The sequence below is a fragment of the Acinonyx jubatus genome, chromosome B2 (assembly GCF_027475565.1).
Source record: "Acinonyx jubatus isolate Ajub_Pintada_27869175 chromosome B2, VMU_Ajub_asm_v1.0, whole genome shotgun sequence".
Lineage (NCBI taxonomy): Eukaryota > Metazoa > Chordata > Mammalia > Carnivora > Felidae > Acinonyx > Acinonyx jubatus.
The window spans coordinates 50699466-50715692 of NC_069385.1; the positions used below are offsets into that span (position 1 = coordinate 50699466).

Here is a 16227-nt window from a genome sequence, read left to right on the forward strand (position 1 = left end):
AGCTTGCAGAAAAGATCTTTTCATGCTTCAGGCTTTACTTTGTTCTGGTTTTGGTGAGAATCTGGGACCTTGTCAGTGTAATGCAGCTTTTTCATTCTCCTCCGCATTTTTGTCTTGAGAATCAAAACTTAGCTTATAGGGGCACCTGGGTGGCTCAGTCGGTTGAGCGTCTGACTTCGGCTCAGGTCATGATCTCACAGTTTGTGAGTTTGAGCCCTGCATCGGGCTTTGTGCTGACAGCTCAGAGCCTGGAGCCTGCTTTGGATTCTGTGTGTGTCTCTCTCTCTGCTCCTCCCCTGCTCATGCTCTGTCTCTCTCTGTCTCGAAAATACATAAAACATTAAAAAAATTTTAAAAAAAACCTTAGTTTATAAATCCAAAGCCACTTCTAAAACTAACCCAGTGGAACTGAGGGTTGATGGGTGGGAGGTAGGGGAGGGGAGGGTGGGTGATGAGTATTGAGGAGGGCACCTTTTGGGATGAGCACTGGGTGTTGTATGGAAACCAATTTGACAATGAACTTCATATATTGAAAAAATAAAAAAAGTAAAAAATAAAACTAACCCAGTGGTTAGGATTTGTTTTCTCCCCGCCATTTTGAACTGTTTGTAAAGTTGTTTTTTTTTTTTTAATTTTTTTTTTAACATTTATTTATTCTTGAGACAGAGAGAGACAGAGCATGAACAGGGGAGGGTCAGAGAGACGGAGGCACAGAATCTGAAACAGGCTCCAGGCTCTGAGCTGTCAGCACAGAGCCCGACGCGGGGCTCGAACTCACAGCCCTCACGGACCGCGAGATCATGACCTGAGCCGAAGTCGGCCGCTTAACCGACTGAGCCACCCAGGCGCCCCTGTAAAGTTTTTTAATAAGACCAGTGTTGAAATACATCTTTAGCATGGGATTTCCCCCTTTAGTTTTAAAACTCATCCAGAGCAAACATTGTGCTTTCTCTTTACAGAATTACTTTACATCAGAATGTCCCAACTCCCATGTTGGGACGTGATGAGAAATTAAGGTTCACTTGTGCTGCTTCCAGAACATCCTGTACTCTCTCCTCCAGCTCAAGTCTTGCTGGGACAGAACTAGAAGGAAGATCCATCTCCCTTGATTTCCTTGGCCCCGCTGTGCTGTCTGCCCAGCAAGGGCGACACAGCTGCTGTTGGGAACATAGAAGTTAGCAGGGTCTCCCCATCCTCAACCCGCTTTCCAGTTTCAGTAACACCTCTTTGATGACCCTCTGGTTTCCATGCCAATTCTGTTTCCACACAACGAAGATCTGTGTATTAGCTAATATTCATGGAGTCCTTACAGTATGCTAACCTGTTTGACTTGACAATTCTTAGAAATCCTCTCAGATAGGTGCTATTATTATGTCCATTTTATAGATGACAAAACCAAGGCCTAGAGAGGTAAAGTAGCTGGTCTAAGACCACGGCTGCTACACTGTGGTCTGGGACTTTGCCTGAGTGCAGAGCGCTAGCTCTAACCTCTATACTCATTACCTCTTCCTTCCTCCAAGCAAATTCTGATAGAGTCAAAGTTCAGCTCCATAAAAAGTTTTGAGCAATCCTGGGAATTTGTTTTATCAGGATTTGACCTACATTATCTCTGGGGGTTCTGTCAAGATGAGATATAGTTTGTAAATGAGGCTAACACAGTATGATTATTCTCACAGGGTTGCATTTCATGAACCAGGGTGTTTGTTCATGCTGTATTAGATAATTTTCCATAAAGTTGTTGGGTTCTCTGGGAGCATATGTAGTATCTGCCTAAAATTGCTGCTGTATTAGGCCTGGGGAATAGGCCATCCAGGTTAAGTGAGGGTGTTCTTTGAACTCTTTGAAATCACTAAACGTTAGATCGTCACAAATACAGAGGTGGGAAAATACACCACTGTTAAATTCTGTAAACTGTTCAGTTTTGAAAACACAAATCCAACCGTTTTGAAAATTATTTGCAACACACTAAGTCTATGATTTTAGAACATGATTGTAGATGTCTTACATCTGATTACAATTATTCCACGGTTTACAATATAGTGAATGGTCAGTAAATAATTGTTTCCTGAGTGAATTAGTTGCATTATTTATATAATTTTGAAGAAGTAAAAATAGTGAGCGATAAGCAATCTCTGTGTGTATCTGAGGAGTGATCATGTATGATGTATATACTTGGTATTTTATAGAGGGCATGACCCGTCTCCATAAAAACATGTTGTATGTGCATAATATCTTTTATCTAAAGATCCAGTTCTCAGAATACACTCTGAGGAAGATGGTTGACACACTCTTTTATAGATGAAGAATTTGCAGTTAAGACTGGTTAAGTGTGACTAAAGACTGATGAACTCCAGTTGTAGGATCCTTGTCTCCAGCCTCATTCTGCGCCCGCGACCTACTATTTGACCTTTCAGGGCTGTGTGGCCCCCTACTGTCCAGCACTGCCCCCCACCCATTAAAAAGGGGAGCATTTTTAATTTAATTACCCACTTTAAAGGAAATGTAATAATTTAGCTGTGTAAGCGCATTTGGTTTCTAAGTATACAACTAAAGAATTTCTAGACATTTGGCCCCAAACACTTTTTTCTCTTCACACAGTTCCACAAAGTGCACACTAAGCAGATGGTGCAGACAAGCACATGGTTTATTTACAGCCAGTACAGTAGACGGAGGCATATGTGCTAAGGCCTCTTACACCCGCTCCATGGGAGCCATTAGCACATCCGTTTAGATGGAGGAGTCTCGGGGTTTTGCTCTGGGCACTTCTGTTCGCTCGCTCCCCCCAAGCATCACCATCTGCCCTGCCCCCTCTCGGAGGCCCTGGCACCCGCCCCTCCTGCCCAGCCAGTCACAGGCTGGTTCTTCACGACGCGCTTTGTCAGGTTAGACGTGGCGCTGATAGCAGCCGTGCTGCTCTTCGCTCAAACCTATGTGTCCCTCGAGGCCTGTCCGACTTCCACTCAAGCCTGCTCTTGGGCCAAGTTCAGTGCCACGCAGTTCCACGGACATCCTTGAGCACTTTGCACTCGCCAGGCAGGGGCTTGGGGTGCAGAGGGTCCTCAGACATATTCCCTGAGAGCTGGCACATATGTTTCTTCTTTGTATTCTAATTTCAAAGCTGCCGCTTTCCTCATCACCTGTGATGCCCGGAGAGCCAGCAGCTGTTGGCCTGCAAGACTTCACGCATCAGATGAACCAAACAGTAGCCCCTGCTTTATGCACCTCTCACCGAGGAATTATGTGCATGCTTTTCTTCCTTCTCAAATGTTCTCCCTAGGTGAATAATTATGAATTGTATTTAAAGAGCTGTGATGAAGACAGAAAGAAAAAGAAAGAAAGAAAAAGAAAAAGAAAGGGAAAAAAAAAAGCCTTTTGACCAGAATGATCTGTTAGCTTAGCAACCCACAGCGAACTAGTAACAGTTTCTCCATTTTCTAGTTCCTCCTGGCAGAGCAATCGGATTGGCTTGACTTATCTTTTTAAGCCAAGCCATACACCCTGTAGGTTCCTAGCTGGTACATGTGGGTGGGCTTCCTTCAGTTGAATGGCAAGAGGTGGATTTTGCCAGTTCCTTTTCACTGTTGCAAAATTATGTCATCACTGAGTGGAGTATTTATAAGCTGGCCTTGAGTGTGCATAAAGCATCAGTATCAAACTTTTTTTTTTTTTTTTTTACTTGGTAGAAATTTGTGGAAAGAAGTGTGTTTGTGTTGTCTGATTGAGACGATCATTGGTGTCTTGCCACAATGTTTGACAATTACTATATGGGGGAGTTATAGCAAAGCAGCAGTTGTGACTGACTTTAAGTAGAACTCACATGCTGTACCACATTTATGTCTGGCATTTGGTTTATGGACTTTATCTTCTTGTCTGAAAACTTCATGTGTAGCCACTGGTGTGTACTATTAGGGAACACCAGTCCAGTAATCACTTGGGATTTACTGAGGCATTTATGAGTCTTCCTTAAGACCAGCTTATGTAAATGTCATCAGAAAGGTTTCTTCCTTTGAGGGCATCAGATTCTCAGTTGATGAGTCTTACTCACATCCCTTTAGTATTTGCAATGGGAGATCCTTTTATTCTTTTCTTTAAAAAAATTTTTTTTTAATGTCTATTTATTTTTGACAGAAAGAGAGCACGAGTGGGGGAGGGGCAGAGAGAGAGGGAGACACAGAATCCGAAGCAGGCTCGAGACTCCCGAGCTGTCAGCACAGAGCCCGATGCGGGGCTCAAACCCACGGACCACCAGATCATGACCTGAGCCGAAGTCGGACGCTCAGCCAACTGAGCCACCCAGGTGCCCCAAGGAGCTCCTTTTGTTCTATGATATTCAGGAATTTCACTTGTACACTTCTGTCCAATCATGTTGCTGGCTTAGCTATGGTCACATGGTTCACTGCCGAGCTATTGGCAGGACGGATTCCCAGAAAACAGGACAAGAATGGGGCAGACACCCAAAAACATGTATGGTACAAATACGATTTGAGAGCCCTCATACCGAAAACTGTATTTGCCCTTTGTCCTCAAGTCTCTTTGTGAAACTGGATTCTTTTAGAATAAGGAGCATGGTAGCATCTTTACCCATACTGTCCAGTATGGGTAGTAATAAGTAGTAATAAGGTACTAAGTATTATGGCATGATTTAAACCATTTTGTCTGAATCTAAATTTTAGGACTTAAGTAAAATTGAAGTCTGTTTATTTCCTGTTATTCTAGCAACAGAGTAATTAGAAACATTTTACAAATGAAATCATACAGCATGAAACAGCATCCCTTTGTCTTACGTGGCTAAAACTAAGGTCCCAGAATTAACAAGTACCGACTACTTATTTGCACATCCAGCGAGGGCAGAAGGACGAGGACTCCATGTCTGCAACATACATCAGCTGGTGCTGGGCAAGGTCTGCTCGCTGTGCCAAATAATCCCAATTATTCTTTGGTAAACACACTTTTATTCAGTGAGGAACAGTTGTTTGCCAACGTATCATACAATTATACAGTGAATGGAGAACAATAGATGCTTTGTAGAAATATTTTTAAAACAAGTAAACAGCAGACAGTGCCTAGGGAAAGGGCCCCAGCTCCAGAGTGTCTGCTGATATGTGGTATTTAGCAAAGTGCAAGTGCACATAGGGGCTTGGTGGGCACACGCAGTCCACACAAGTAGGGGTGCGTGCACCTTACCCCCCGGCTTCCTCATGCTCGTGCCAGTGAGAAGAAAAAAGTCACCATACAGTGGTTGATTTAATGTTTCCCGAGATCTTGACTTGAAAGGAATATGAACATAAGTGTAAATTTTTCAAGAGGTCAGCATCTGGGCTTCGGGCTGACTTGAAACAAAACAGGGCGGAGGTAAAATGCCTTAAGAGCTTCACAGTTCACGTAGGAAGGGACGATGGCCATGTCTTCCCTGAGCAGCACCACACAGAGTGTGCAGTATTTTCACCAAGCATCAAAAAGACTCACGTACCATGACAAATTGCTTTTGTAATTTACTCTGCCTGGACGGCCCTGGAGTCCTGTCAGGGAGTCTTAGGTGAATGAGAAGGTTTTTCTCCTCGCATTGCAAGGGGCGTGCCCCAGGCCCTCCTGTCAGACCTGATGAGAGCAGCGTTCAGCTCTCGTCCTCTCCCCTGGTAATTTATTATGCCGTATTTTCATCCTCCAGTAGTATACTGTGTAAACATTTAACGTTTAGCACAGGCATCTCTGTTAAGAACAAGATAGGATTCAGATTACAAAGCAATTTTACGAAATTTTTATGGCTCTCTTTGAGCTGCAGCCCTCTGACCAGAACTACTGCCTTCAGTGAAAGAATTGTTTGTTTACAAGGCAATAAAATTAATCGTTATTGCTATTTGATGGCTGTTAGAACTAAAACCTAGGTCTCTCTGAGTCATGAGGCATACTTAGCACTAGATCAGTGTTTCCCAGTGTCTAGTCATTTGTATACCACCTGTATTACCTCCTCTATATCGGTGTAGCACCTGCATTATTTATATCACATCCCTTAAATTAATTTTTTATACTAAACCAGCCTTATTTTAAAAGGAAATTTTGTGGGGCGCCTGGGTGGCTCGGTCGGTTAAGCGGCCGACTTCAGCTCAGGTCATGATCTCGTGGTCCGTGAGTTCGAGCCCCGCGTCGGGCTCTGTGCTGACAGCTTTCAGATTCTGTGTCTCCCTCTCTCTGACCCTCCCCCGTTCATGCTCTGTCTCTCTTTGTCTCAAAAATAAATGTTAAAAAAAAAAAAAAGGAAACTTTGTGACCTCCAGTAGAAAAGCACTGTCATTTCATATGAATAAATGGTCACCATTAAGATAAATGAAAATAAGAGTGCTGCCACAATCTCATACATGCCCTTTCCCGTAGAAGACTAGGGCCTAAGGCCATACCTTAGTGGGAAAGAGGGGCCTTGGCAGGTGTGACAGAGAGAGCCGTGTAGACGTGCAGCATCCAGCTGAGACTTGGATGTTGGAGAAGACTTGTAAAGCATTGAAAAAGGAATAAGGTTTTCAGTTTGTAAGTCTGTGATGTGCCTCTGAAGTCACCTGGAGCGTCCCGTGGTGGCAGATGCCTCTGCACCGAGCCGCTAACCCAGAGAACCCCCGAGACTGTTCCTTCACTGCTGCCAGTGAGCCGGGCAAATGCGGGCACAGTGAGACTTACAAGTTGTTTATTGCGCACCCAGTGAAGGTGAGCATAGAGAATGGTGATCAGACATGATGCCTCCTGAGAGCTTGTTAAGTTCAGTGGAACCAACATGAGTTGGGGAGAAGTTGAAGGATGGGATAAATCGTCTCTCAGCCTATTTGTTTCAGGCCCCCCAACCTCACATTCTGTGTTCAGTTGTCTGCTTACTTGCAGGTAAAACCTAGTTGGAAAATCATATATATTAAAAGGGGGAAAAAAAGAGTCACTTTTGTTCCAGGCTATGAGTACATGCAAAAGTTCAGTGTTTCCACTTTAAAAACTCTGAGATATTTTCCTTTTCTATAATATATTTATTTCAATGCCTTTTTTTTTTTTTAAAGAAAAAGTAGCAATAGGCGCTTCACTAAACCCTATGAACACATCTCCCAGCAGTAGCCCTATTGAGTTCAACATGAAAGACACCAAGGCCTTTACTACAAGACTAAAATGTGAAACATCATGTCTTTTCTGGAGTCGGTGCTCAGTAGATATTTGAGAAGTACATTTGTGAATTGATTTTTGAAATACTTTCCTGGACAGAGTTGTTCCCGTGTCCTGCAGCTACCTATACCATCAGGAGCTGTCATGAGTGGGCCTGGTGGAGGCATCAGAGGCTCAGTGTTTGCTCACGGGACGCTGTCGTCTGTGATGGTGGTGAAGGTTTGACACTCCCTGGCACTGTGTCTGTAGGGAGGACCAGGCACTGTCCTCCCTCTCTGCCCCCCTAAAACTGACCTGTGTGGTGCTTTGGTGGGCTCCATTGCCTCTGATTCCCAGTTGGGTCCAGCAGGGGGAGCACCTGAGCCCAGAGGGCAGGAGTGAGGTCGGGATCCTTATTTTCTGTGGGATTTTCAGCTAGGCAGTGGCTCTTAAAGGATGGATGCAGCTCCTGTCATGCAGTGCCATCCACCCGCATTTCTGTTCCAGGTTTAGGCACTCACCCTCTCCTCTGGCCCCTTCAGGCCTTGGGGTGTGACAGAGCCTGCCCTACCCAATTCCCCTGTGTTATTAGCACAGGGGACTGTACTGTACCTTGTGGCTTTCCTGCACCCCACCCACTTCTGTGTAAATCACCCCTTTATTAAATTTCCTTCAAATTATCATAATTCGAGAGTGTTGCCTGCTTCCTGCTGGAACCTTGACTGATAAAGTGGGCATATGCAGATTTCTTTGCAATACAGCCCCAAGCTGACTGGTTCCAAAGGGACTGACCTCTGACCTCAGCTTTAATAGCAATGTGTTGTGTACCAGAATGTTCCCCAAACTTGAAGGCGCTTCAAGATCAACTGGGGAGGTTGTGAAAATGCAGGTTCCTGGGCCCCAGCCCTCTACCTCCTGGCTTAGGAATGCTGAAGATGGCTCCAAGGCCTTCGTCACTTTTGACGTTTTGCACACTAGACACAGAATATGATAAATATATTACCCCAAACCCAAGTGGCCTTCTGAACAGATAACTGGTTCAAGGGCAGTGGACCCCTGCCTTTTGTGCCATGTTTTACTGTTACCTGAAGGTGAGAGAGAGAAACACTTAATGGTTGTAAATATAAATTCTCCTGAAAAATGCAGTTTAATGAGAGGGGGAAAAAAAAAGAACTAAATCTGAGAGAGGGGAATAACTGTTCTGTCAACTGCTTGTTAACCACAGTGAACTGATGCATTAGCTGGAATGGCCAGATTCCTCCTGGCTCCGGTGCAGGACTTTGAAAAGGCCATTGCCTTTTATCCAGGAGGAAAGCCTAGTATCTGTTTTGCTATGGACCATGGAGTTCCTCACCATCATCTGTTAAGAAAAGAAGCTTATTGACTACCAAAGTGTGACTCAAGATAATGAAATATAATTCCCTAAATACTGGACACTTCTTACAAAAAAAAAAAAAATTAAAAGTCCTGTATTAAAGTAAATCCTTTCAGTAGAACACTTGTTATTTATAAGCCCATGAAATGCTTAGTCAGTCCTTGTCAGTGACCATATTCTGAAAAAAGTATCAGCATTCACAGTCCCAAAAGAAAAGTGAGATCAGGGCTCAAGACCCTGAATAAAATGGTATCATGGACAATGGGGAGTGTCCAGAAGACACAAGTTCAAATCCTGCTTGGACCAAGGGGTCCATTCTCCTAGTTAGGCCTAGTTAGGTCATGCTTAATGCCCCCCAGAGTTACTTTGGCCAGCATTCAGGAGCCAGGAGTTACAAGTGCATGCAGTTGGGTTTCATTTCTGAACACAAGGTGCTCAAAAAGGAGATAGACTGGGCAGGCTTTGTGTTTTCTAGTCTTAATCAATGCTGGCACTAGGGAGCCCCCGGACCTGCCCTGGTGACTGAGAGGGTGGCTGCAGGCAGGGGCAGAGTGTGGGGACCATTTCCTAGTAGACAGAACACCCCCATTTCCTAGTCCACTCCATTCCACTCTGTCCTTCCATTTGCCCCTCATCCACAGGGTCTTCAGCTGCCATGAGAGCTGCTGTGGGTTCAGAAAAAGGCAAACGGAAAAGGCTAGAAAAAGCAGAAACACTTTAGAGGAACTGCTGTGAGAACCAGCAAGAGGTGGGACCAGCCCCATCATGCTTTTTTTTTTTTTTTCCCACACAGGCTACTTTTTTTCACTTCAATCTTTGGATGGCCTACAATTCGATCATTTTAATTTGAGGTTATAAGTGACCTTTAAGAAGGAAAAATTGCTTCAGGGGAGGTTGATGACTCATGAAATGATCAGTGGCGTATGTGCACGAATTAATTTGATCCCATTTCCGAGCCTGGGGCATGGCGAGTGTGATTGGAAAGTGGTCAGTAGGCAGTTTGGGTCCCTCTGGGAGACCCAGGTAGGATATGTGGTGATGTAAAGCTGATGGCAGGACTAGAAGGCAGTAGTTTAGGAGCAGTGAGAGAAAAAAATCCTTACCCACATGGAGTCTTTTTCCTAAGACCCAGAAGTCGGGCCAGCAGTGGTTTTGTGTAAGGCTGATTTGGTGGGGCAGCCTGGACCCAATACCACCAACAGCAGCATCTGTCACGTGTGGAGTTGCGAAATTTGGCAAATAAAAAAAAAAAAAAAATACAGGATACCTAAGTAAATTTGAATTTCGTATAAGCAATAAATAATGTTTTAAGTATAAGTCTGTCCCAAATTATGCAAAATTCAGATCTAGCTGGATGTCCTGAATTTTATCTGGCGGTACTCAAAGGGCCGAGCGCCTGACATTCAGCAGTTCCGTGAGAAAGATGCTGTCGGCTTCACCTTAGTGATGGGAAAGCCGGGGCCAGGAGGGATTGTGTTTTACAGCCTCTTAGCTGATGGACAAGCCTCCAGAACCTGGTGTTCGTAACCCCAGGACCATCCATGGAGAATGAATGCACTGTAGCCCCAGACAGTGGGCTCACAAACACACTCTGGGCCCTCTGGTGTTTATCTTGGGGTGGCAGAAAGGGCCCTGAAGGGAGGTGAGGCTGGCGGAGGGCTCTGCTGTCTGAGACGCTCTTCCAAAAGGTGTGGAGAGCTGGGAGGACCGAGACCCCAGGAGATGAACCCCCGGTAGGGTTGGGTAGAGGCCTGGAAGGAACATCAGAGTCTGTCTATCCTTTTTATTTTATAAGGAAGCTGAGAACTAACAAGGTGAAGTGACCACTCAGGTCACAGAAAAGAAAAAAAAAAAAAATCAGTGAAGCTGGTAGCAGAATCAGGTTTCCTAAGTCCTGAGATCTTTCCACTACATGATGCTGACACAGCAGATTCTTCTTCTCCAGCCCTCCAAGTTTCCACACAAGCATGACTTTATATGCTGTACCCACTTGGGCCAACCTGGTGGGAAGGACTACGTTCTGCTTATGAGTCACTGCCCTCGTTTTCTTTTCTGCTGGTATAAGATCTGCCTCGGTAGCCCCTTATTACCAAGAGGCTGGGTTATGTTTTATATCCCAGTTAACAGGGACCAAAACCAGGGACCAAAACATCCAGGTTGTGCCATTCACTGCATTAGATGCTATTTGGGGCAGGTATGTATGTTTCCAAAATCTGGCTACTCAGTAGAATGAAAGAAAAACCTGCAGTTGTGCTTCCTTCAGGCTTAAAAATACCTATTAGTGGTTTTGCGATGAATCACATTTATTCCTATTTGGACTGAAATGTGATAGGGGAATCGTCAGCAGAGGTCTGCTTATGAGCTCCCCGAGCCCTCCACAGTGCCCAGTTGGGGAGAAAGATATGCTCAGGGTAGAGTGGAGTGGGCGGGGTCTCTTCTGACTTAGGGAAAAGCATCACCCCCACATCCTCCAGGGACTGAGAGCTTTATGGTAACAGGAGATGTAGATGTTCCCCAAAGCCTGACTTTACCCTGTTTTTGTTTTTGTTTTTGCTTTTGTTTCTGAATCCTTAAGCTTGGCCTTCCTGTATTTTCAGGACCACAGTGCCTTTTCCTGGCTTTTCAACACATGGAATGAGGGGCCCCTGGGTGGCTCAGTTGGTTAAGTGGCTGACTCGTGATTTTGGCTCAGGTCATGATCTCATGGTCCATGAGTTCGAGCCCTGCACCATGCTCTGTGCTGATGGTGCAGAGCCTGCTTGGGATTCCCTCTCCCTCCCTCCCTCCCTCCCTCCCTCTCTCTCTCTCTCTCTCTCTCTCTCTCTCTCTCTCTCTGCCCTTCCCGTTTGTGCTTGCTTGCTGGCGCGCGCGCTCTCTCTCTCTCTCTCTGTCTCAAAAATAAATCTAAACACGTGGGAATGAAATGTACTTTTTAAGTTTATTTGGTTTACTTTAGCAGCTTTTGATGTAAACTGAGGATATGAGGATAAGAATACTTCAGTGAACCAGTAGCTGTGTCCACGCTGTCTTATCCTCTCAGCAAATTAGCACATGGGAAACTATTTAGAGGGGAGAAGGTCATTTTATGGGAAAGAAGATGCTTTCCCTCTTCTCTATTCATGTGGTTTGCTCCATTCCTGACATGGCGGATATTTGCAACGTTTTCTTGGAAAGCAAAATGTCCCACATTAATGTTGCATGGCTTCTTTGGGAAGCTGAAATTCCACATGCTCCTTCGCAGATTATTTTTTCAGATAATTCCACAGATTGCACTGTTTGCTGCAGAAGTGAAATTATCCACAGCACATTGTTGTTTTGTTATCTCAGGAGTGATAATGTTCAAGGTGAACCAGCTAGAGCCTTAGGCAGACACACCTGTTATTCAGGTTCTTCCATAGCCATTTACCTCTGTGGCCTCCACCTCCCATACCCAGCCGGCCGAAAACATTGTGAAGTGGGTTACTTTCCTCCTTGATGTCAACAAGAATCGTGCTTGACCATTTGTCGATGGGAGAATGGGAAAACTGAAAAGCTGAAGACTGATGAGACTGGCCAGGAGCTGGTCAGCTTTGTAAACTGTGGTCCTCAGTTCAGGGTGGCTTGAGGATAAGAAAGGCTCTTGGACATTTATTAATGTTACTTGTTGACTTCAAAAAATGATCCATAGGGTGAAAGAAACCTCATGTCCAGAGTCAAGGCACAAAAGCAGCATCATTTGGAAAAGGAATTTTTTTAATGAAGCCCAAATATTTAAAGTGATTGAATGAATACTTTTGAAACAGCCAAATTAATGTGTACCCCTGAAAGTTACCTGATTTAGAAAATCTGAAAAACTGTGAATTAACCCAGAACAGTGCTCAGAGGATGAAACGGGAGTGTGTCCTTGGAACTCCCAGTGGCCTCCGAAGGTCAGTGGGAACTTGCCTTTTTGAGGCAGATGGTGGATCCGGAAAACAGTTCTCAAAGCGGATGGGGCTTTTTCCTGGAGAAAAGTGGGTAAACAGCTAGGCTCCTTAGTTGTCATTTTCCTTACTTAGAGGAACTTCAGCTGGATTCTGGTCATCTTCTCCAAAATTTTACAGTTTCTTAGCCAAGAAAAACATGTGTGGTTGAGAAATCTAGGAGTTTTACCCAGTTTCTTCAAAACCCACTCTGCATTGATTTTGGCAGATAGTCACTGGTTAAGCATTGCATTGGTAAGTTAACTTGGCACGCGCGTAATGTCTGGAAGGCTAAGTTGGTATCTGATACTTTGTAATGTCTGGAAGGCTAAGTTGGTATCTGATACTTTGTTCTCTTCACTTGCAATTTTTGTAACGGGTTCATGTTCTTCTAGTATGATCTGGACCACTGGAAGAGACCCCCTCAGTGTTCTGATAATTTGGAGCGTGAATGAGGCCATTCCCAGATACGTCTAAGTGGCTGGTATGAAAGTGCTGTTGGATTTTGGTATTCATTTCCCTAGCCATCAAGTTTCTCTCTGTATAAATATTCAGTTAAACGACACATGATAAGCACTTCTGAATTGTTTTCCTGTATTCCATACAGGCAGCTGTTAACAGGAAAAATGGGGAGCTCCCTTGAAAGGCTGTGTAACCCTGCATATAATGCACACAATGTGTGGACCCCTGCCTTGGTTATGGCGGAAGTGGTTTACAATGGAATGCTTAGATGCAAAACCCTTTAAATCCAAAGTGCTCCCAAAACTACCAAGGTGACCGCTGAGCTAAACAAGCAAGGTGCTGCCCTGTTGCTGCCAGAGCCTGGATGTTAACACCAGACTTGCTGGGGCTAAGAGCAGATGCCCCTTGCATCTGTCACTGGTCTTTGATGCTGTGGTGTCTTATTTGTTGGCAGTGGTGTTCTCAGTATCAGTGAAGCATTAGGATAAAATGTAAGGAGGTGTAAGGTGATTTAAGTATGGAACAGCAAACACTGAAAACACTGAAGACATTCTTGGATTAAAATTTTAATCTGTTCTCTTCCTAAAAGATGGAATTCAGGCATTTGCAATTTATACTTGACTCTGCCTTAGCCCTCATGGCACCTCACCCCATCCTCACAGGGTACCAGTCATCGGCATTTGGTTTCCCATGAGAAGGTGTGAGAAGAGGCCTGCAGGCCTGGGCAAGAGAGGGTTAAATCCGAAGCTAGGTTTCCAGAAATTCAAGGCAGAGCTCTATGTCACTGCAAACCAACCTATTCATTAGGAATCCTGCTGCATCATCCCTGGAACTTAAATTCCCATCTCCATCTTGGTGGGTATTTTTGGAAGTCAATGAATAGTATTAACTTATGCTCTGGAAAAAAAAAAAAAAAAAAAAAAAGAATGATCCCGTGACAGATTTAAGAAGCACGGTTGCAGTCGTTCCCATTTTAGATTATAGTAAATTCCTTCTGTGTCAGGCTCACTTCTTGTGAGTTTTCTCTTCCTCCATCATGCCCGTCATCCCTTGGGTGAGTCGTGTCTGTCCCTACTGCTCCGCTCCCACGCGCTGCGCCCTGGACTTCTGCAGAGCCTCCAGCATGCCTCCAACCAGCCGGAGAGCCTTCTCTCTGCCACCTGCCACCCACTGCCGGTCTTCTCCACCCTGTGGTGAAACCCGGGCCTTATTTTCAGCTCTTCTGGGGTAGTGTGTCATTACTTGGAAGAAAATTAGAAAGCATTTTACATTGCTTATTATAAATCATTAATTGAAGCCCCACCAAACCCAAGGAATTTATTCTCTCATTGATGTGTGCGTTACTCCCATTAACATTTATAAAACTGTTTAGAATCAAAGAACCAGCAGGAGCCCGTAACAGAGGATCCATTTTGATCCTGCTTTACAAAGTGACTCATACCCACAGGGCATCAACAAGCATTTTAAATACGATTGTTACAACTTCTTTTTAAGAAATAGAGCAATTACTGAACATGTCATCATAGCACGCTCAAGTCCTTTGGAATAAATGCCAGTTGCCAGTTGTACAGCCTTGCCCCATCCAGGCTAGACGTTGCAAGCGTTGTCTGACGTAGGCAGTATCTGCGTTGGAGATATAACCTCTGGCTGCCGCTCCTGCATGCTCCCCTCCATCAGGGGAACGCTGGAGCCTTTGGGACTCAGCATAACAACACTGGACAAGGCGCCAGAGCAGCGGGAAGGGGAGAGAGAAGTAACAGAGGTTTCTTGCTTCACCTGAGCCCTTTGTGCCCTGCCCTACCTGTGTGGTTATCGACAGCTAACATCACTGAAATGAACAGTTGAGAAGTGATAGGATTTGGTCCAGATATTTCTAAAGCTGTTGAAACCCTCCGTTTACCAGTCCTTACTATGGTAGAAGAAACACAAAGAATCGGAAGACGTTGTAGAAACAACTGAAAATAGCCTTAACCTTTCACGTGAAATTCACACACTAGGTGTTAGAACTGTGCTTTCTCTCTCGCTGAATGTATTTGTACAGTGCTTATTTGTTCGTCTTAAAAGCCAAAAAGGAGAGCCTTCCAGTGTGCCCCATTTTTAGGTCTGTGTGTTTCACCCTCTGTCTTCTCTGCTCCTTCCCTACCTCTTCTTCTGCCTGTAATAGGGCATTAATTAGATGGACATTCTCAGTGTTTGGAAAATGAGTTCAGTTTGGATGGGAGAGGAGAAGTATTTTCCTATTTATGTCTGATTCGGGCACCCGTTCAGTACCCTTTAGTCTTTCTTAGAAATTTCTGTTAAATTTTATAACACGTAGATGAACACTTGGTTAGCCTAAATGTTGCTGTTTTAAAAGTTAATTTTATTAGGTTTTGAAGTGCTGGCAATAATTGTATTATTTCCCTAAAGACCAGCAGTATCTCACCTAGTTCTGTCCTTGGAATGTCATCAAACCTGGTAAGAACTTTTTGAGTTTCCTCTGCTTTGGTCTGAGGTGGAGAAACAAGTTTTCATTTCTGTAATTGTTAATCTAAGATATTCGGAGGAAGAAAAATACAGAATATCCCTTTAATCACAGAACCTCATTTCTAACCCCCCTAAAAAAAAAAAAAAAAAAAAGAATAAATACACAGTTTCCAAAGGAAGGAAGCAATGCTGGCTATTAACAGGTAGAACCCATCTGGCACTGAATAGAGAGAAACAAGCCCAGAATGCTTTTTATTTATTCTTCACCACAGCACTGGGAACTGGGTCAGGATTATCCTGGTTTTACAAATGAGGCGGCTGGCGCTGGGGAGGCCAGGCCAGCCTTTCTCAAGGCCGCAGATCCCGGCCCAGAAGAGGTGGGAGGATTGAGGGCAGGCCTGCACAATTACTGCCCAGCCCTGCCTGCTGCTGGATCTTGCTAGAGTCGGGGTGTGTAGGCTCAGTGTCAGCCCGATGGGTCACTTGTTCCCAGAGACTCAACTTGACCTTCCAGTACCTAACAGGGTGCTTAGAGCATGACAGGCACTCAATAAATGCTTGTTGAATGAAAGTATTGTCAAAGCCAAGTAATTCATTATAATTCATCATCACATCCTTGTGACTACCCTGGCCACTGCCAAATCTGTCTTGAAACCTCTTTGCAGGTGAGTAAAAAATATTTTTTTCTTTCTTTCTTTTCTTTCTTTTTTTCTTCTTTTTTTTCTTTTTTAATAACATTACCAGAATTTGCCATCTGTGCCACTGTGGCCAAAGGCCTCCGGTGGCCAAGACCATCAGCAAGTCAGAGATGTGCAAATGAAGATACTATATGCAAACTTTCTCTTTGACTTAAGCTTATTTCTAATGATT

The 16227-nt window shown here is 44.3% G+C and overlaps 1 protein-coding gene across 5 annotated transcripts in view; it reads left to right on the forward strand.

The window, feature by feature from the left end:
* FYN (FYN proto-oncogene, Src family tyrosine kinase) overlaps nt 1–16227 on the forward strand; it is a 213753-nt gene that overhangs the window by 62600 nt on the left and 134926 nt on the right. Inside the window, exon 1 of one of the 5 annotated variants that reach the window (XM_015065371.3) lies at nt 15409–16022. The exons of the other annotated variants lie outside the window; for them this stretch is intronic. The gene's annotated coding sequence lies outside the window, so the exon portion shown is untranslated. Of the gene's footprint in view, nt 1–15408; nt 16023–16227 lie in introns of those variants that run through there. 5 annotated transcript variants of the gene reach the window in all.